Raw genomic sequence first — 5,708 nt, 5'->3', positions numbered from 1 at the left:
CCTGCAGGATCTGTGCTAGGCTAAGCTAAAGCTTGGGGGGCGTCAGACAGAGGTACAGCAGCACGGAGATGAGGAGGGTATGTATTGACTCGTCTAACTCCGGGGGGTTTGGTGAATAAGCTAAAGTCCCAAAAAGTTGGCGTGTTCCTTTAAAAATGATTTTGATTGGTTTAAAGAAATGACAATAAACCAGAGCATGTTTTTTTCCCATCCCTAAATGTCTTCCGCAGCGCTGTGGAGGAAGGTCTGCAATGCGAGACTAGATTCTATCTTACCGTACGTCTAACGTTACAGCAACGACTTTCCCGACTTTACCTGCAGCTCCCAAACCGAAAGTAAAGTCCGTTGCTCTCTGCCGTTGTCTGTCTCAGCCTGACGTGAGCTCCGATAGCTGACATTTGCTAATTTTAGCGCTCGTTTTACTGGACCTCTTTAAAGTCAGTTAAATTAACTTCAACCAGTCCAGTGAAAAACAACAATGGAAGAGAGAAACAGGTGTGACTAAATGTACTTGCTGTCTGGGAGTTCCAGGTGAACTCATGGAAAATGCTACTGGACGCTAGCTGTGTGGTGATGCTGGGCTTCAGAGCAGAGGGCTGCTGGTCCACATGACGGACCTTTTCTCCAGATTACATGAAAGTCAAGCTCTCCTTGCCCCCTCCACTCAGACAGAAAGTTAAGACAAACTCAAACTGTCTCTGAAAAAAGAGTGACATGAGACTGTTCCACGGTTCCAAGTGTTCAAACTGTTCTTATGGTACATTTAGATTAGATTAGATTAGATTAGATTATACTTTATTTATCCCACGACGGGGAAATTCTGTCGTTACAAGTAGCAGCATAGCAGCAACAGCAAAAAAACAGAAAAACAAAACAATAACACACAAACAAGTAAGCACTGATATTTTGACATCCATAGCCACTATAAAGGTGTTTCATGTACTATTCATATTATACATACAGTACATGTTTAAATAAAGGAGTTATTGTTTAGCTATTTTTGTTCTTGTGTGTTTTTTTAAACCAACCATGGTGTTGACTTTGGTATTGAGTCTTGTGTACTTTTGGTGGCATGGTGATACATTTGCATTATAATGACCATCTCTAAAAAGGCAGTTGGTTAAGGCTGTATACTTTTGTAATTAGGTAATGTTTTTCCTCTGCTAAAAGAAAGCTACATCACCTGCAGGTGATCCTGCAACTGTCCTGCAGCACATCTGCGGTTGGTTTAATTAAAAACTTGCAGCCTCCCAGGCTTTGACAGCCTTGAATAAAATCATCACTCCGGCTTATTTCTTTGTATTGCATGTCTGCCAACAGCAGTCTGACTCGAGTCACTTTCAGACATCATCTATTATGGTTGCAGCACTTTGGCAGAGGCAGGATCAGATGGATTCCCTGTGTTCCCCACTGACAGCACAAATGCAAGTGTTTGCGGCTGGCCAACATCATTGATTGAGAGTAAAGGTTTGGAAAACACAGCCATGCTTATCTTTCATGTAGTTTGCTACAACTATCAATCATCATTTAGACTTAAAGTCTTTCAACACTCGGTGGTGCAGAAGCAGGGCTGACAGAAGTCAGAATATGGGGCTGTTCAGAGCACTCTAAAACACTACTCCGTTAATATAATAACAGCATTTGGACAACAACTCCCAAATAAAATGTCAAGTGCTCTGCACAAGCACAGTGGAGGTTCCACTGAGCAACATGCTTAATATGTGAAACTGGTTTTAAGGGTCAGGTATGATGGTGTCTAAATTGGCACTTTGGCTTACTTCAATTTAAATAAATGATACCTGTAAAACAAACTCATGAAAGTCTCTGGAAAGAAGAGCAGTTGCACTGTGGTCATACATCTTTTGCTATTTAAAGGAAACTGGTGACAAATTAAGAAAAACCTAAATAACTGACTGGAATACCTCAGCCCTACACCATTGGGAGATTGTGGAGCAGTGTGGCACAGCCTTCTCCACCACCTTTACCAAATGAGGGAATATCTGTTTTCATCCCTCCAGTTCTTCTGAGACTTCTGAGGAGACATGGGGCTGTGGCCCCTTCCTTACTTTACTTTGGGTAATTCTTTGTATGAACATGTGACTGTCATCAGCCCTGGGCTGTATCTCTTTTTAGTGAAAGCCCTAATGGCCTGCAGGTTTTTGAGGATGTTGATCTTTCAATATCTGTCAGTTTAAAGTTTTTCCTGGTCCACTCTATGCTGCAACACAAACGAGTACTTTAAAAAGAAAGTCTGTCATCATCAGTCAAAGGGGATATATTGCTGGTTCCAATGCCAAACCTTTTACCGGCCTGTTAATGCTTCAAGAAGCTCTGCTGGTGCACAGGTGGCCTCGATATAAAGGCAGGAAGAGATTGGGCTTTGTTTCATGGCAGATAAACAGTCATATCATACAACAACCAGCGAGAAATTTAATACCTGGATCTGCAGCATTCAATGTACAAGGAGAGAGAGAGAGAGAGATGTGTTTCTCAGGTGTGTCACTATTTGCTCTCAGAGAAAGTATTTTGAACATTTCTTCAGGAATGATTCAGTCAAACTTATCTTTCCACTGACACTCATGTATATTTGAGATAGAAAAATGATTTAACTTCTTTCACACACTCAAGGGTCATGGGACCCACTCAGCACATTAACCATCACTTTTCATTTAACACAAAAGCTTCATTCAAACCTCGATAACAGTGAGTGTCCTTGTACACAACGCTGAATCTCTACCAAGCGCAATGGTGACCTCTGCCCAACTTCCTCCCCCCATGCATCAATGACGCATTAAAGGAGAGGAAAAACACCAATACCTGCAGATAAGAAACATTTACAAACCAAGTGATGTACGTTGAAGTTCAACTTGACTTTTGGTTAACCCAATGTATCATAGCTCTGTGAAACATAACAATAAAGGCTCAGGAATCTAAGGAAAGGAAATAGAATTCAACATATGACTGTGGAGGTGCACAAAACCATCTTAGATCTCCTTCCTAACATTATTTTATAAAAACTCAGCTCCTTTCCTCCTTCCTTGCACTGAACAACTGCCATGTGGAAACTGGTCAGCTGAACAATCACGTTTTAAACACGTCATCAGCGATGTGAAATGGTGTTTGTTTAGCCTGGATCAGTTGAAGTATATTTCCAGGTTAATGCCTGACATGATCCCTTCACTATGGGAAACACAACCCAGTCTCACGTCCGTTCGTGAAATGGTCTCGTGATCTATTGATTTGTGTACAGGTCATGATTTTCAAACATGACCATTTCACGAACTGCCTTGACACTGGGCTGCTCTGGGGGGGGTGCAACCAACACCACAGCCCGGCGACAACAACGCGCAGGACCTGCAGAAAACAACGTATGGTTATGGTTAGGAAGAGAATAATGCGGAAAGGAAGTAAAACACGCGGGACATGATCCCCGGTGGTTGATCCACCCACCCCCCCGACCAACCTTCCTGTGCCGATTTTTTGCCTTCAATACTACTCACTACCATAATTGTTCTTTGATCCCATTGAAATACATTACTTCAAAATTTGTAATCAACACACAAAAATAACATTCACACCAACTTGTCACATTCCATATCACTTTGAATGCATTTTTTTAAATTGTGTGGGAGGTGTATTTGAGCTCTAATGTGTCTTTGAGTTATTCATCTGACATTTTCTCATGTAAGTTTATGTTCAAGGAGTTTAACAGGACTTCCTCCTAAATGTTAGACGGTCAATAACATGGCAGTGCATCGCCCGTAACCACTAGCAACCACTATCCAAGTGCTGCGGACGGCACTGAGTCAGAGAACTGCCTTTGAGTGACTTGTGAGCGGGTCGAGCTCGGTGCGAATGAATTTCCTCCCGGGTGCTTTGGAGGATTCAGTTTGATTGATGGCATTTTTCAACTCAGTGAGGACCGGGAAATTGCATCACAAAGTGAGCCAATGGAGTCGTCGTGATGAAGAGTGTCTTATCTGTGCCTTCAGTGTGTCATTCTGTGTGTGTGTGGTTGTGTGTGGCTGTGTGTGTGAGTGAGTGTGTGTGTGTGTGTGTGTGTGTATGTGCGTATATGTGGATGGTTAAGTTTGCAAGTGTACATTCCCACTTAAATGCTTGTCAGTGTGTGTGTGTGTGTGTGTGTGTGTGTGTAGTTGGGAGGGAGGGTTGAGGGTAGAAATGGGTCATGCCTAATCAAGGGAAAAGACCTCTCTATCAGTGGCTGCTCTCGACAGATGATAACCAAACAATGATCTTGTCTGACATCTTCTCATTCATTCATAATGATGTTTGCTGTGAGGAAGCGTGGGTCTGATCTGGAGATAAATCATACTGCAGATTCAAATGTACTTGATTTTACAAAGTTTTCCCTTGGGATGAAGATCCCACATGCTCCATAACCCATCTGAAGGCATTGTACATTTGCATTTCAGGGATTTCGCCGATGCTCTAACCAGCTGCCTGTGAGCGAGTGCTGTGTTAGAATAAGTGAGAATTGAAAGGAGCAAATTGTCAGGTGAAAGGGTCAGAGCCACATCACGTTGATAACGTTAACTCTAAACAGATGATTAGAGAATAATGTGGTGAGATGAAGAGCTGCCACATAAATAAATCAGAGCTAGGAGGAAAATGTGCATGCAGGCAAAATTAGCTGAAAGCTGAGGAAGATAGCAGAGCAGAGGGAGAAACCAAAATTCACCACTACTCTATTTTCAATTCATAATGTTCAGAGCATTTTGCTATGTGATTAAAAAAGAAATCTACTCCAAATATTTAAATGAGTTATAAATGTATGTTAAATTATCAATTTTGTTTATTATTTCAATTTCAATTTAATTTATAGTGTCATATCACATCAGGACTTATCTCAGGACACTTTAAAGATAGATTTTAGAAAGACCCAACAATTCCAACAATTGGCATGAGTGCTGGTAGTGACAGCAGAAAAGAAAGCTTAACCTCCCCAGCAGTAAGGAACGCGTCCCCCCGGCGTGGGACACCCAATTAGTACAGCAGAATATGCATAATTACAAAGCAAAGGCACTTTATGACAGCAGTAAAACAAAAGGACTCGGCAGTCCAATTCACACATTACAAGACTTACACAGAAATAGAGCTTATAAAACAGCCCACTAACTTCATCTCTGCCCAGAACTAACCCTATTACTTGCGCGGCTTCCCCTGAAGTGGATCTGGCGTGTTTGTCCGTTCGGCCGACCATTATTATGTCAGCTCAGATGTTACCTCTCTTATTTGAACGTAGCAACGGGCATCTCTTCCTTCTGCAGGTAAGGTGAAATGCTAGCGGCACACCAAGGACAGTTTGTTCTTGTAGTGTTTAGTGTTGTTCCTGTTACTGGTTCCCACAGGAAGAAGCAGCATTTATCATAACAGAACAAAATTGACAAAGAAATTCCATTTAGTCATTTATTGAAGGTTATGAATCAATGTTCTCTTGATGTGTGTCATTGGGTCCAGTGTTATGGTTTGGGGTTTTCCTTCCCTTCTTCGTGTTCCCTCCCTGGTCTGGTGTTTGTGTCTTGTGTTCCCCTGAGTGTCTGCTTCTGTTCTGTTTCCTGTTTTACTTTGAAGTCTGTTTTTTGTCTTGTCCTGCCTTTAGCTTTACTTCCTGTGTCCTCCCGCTCTTGTGATTACCTGATGTTTTCCACCTGCTTCCCATGCCCTCTTGTCACCTGCCTCTCGTT

This window comes from Etheostoma spectabile, chromosome 12 (genome assembly GCF_008692095.1).
Source record: "Etheostoma spectabile isolate EspeVRDwgs_2016 chromosome 12, UIUC_Espe_1.0, whole genome shotgun sequence".
Taxonomy (NCBI): Eukaryota; Metazoa; Chordata; class Actinopteri; order Perciformes; family Percidae; genus Etheostoma; species Etheostoma spectabile.
Note: the sequence above shows the minus strand (reverse complement) of the source record.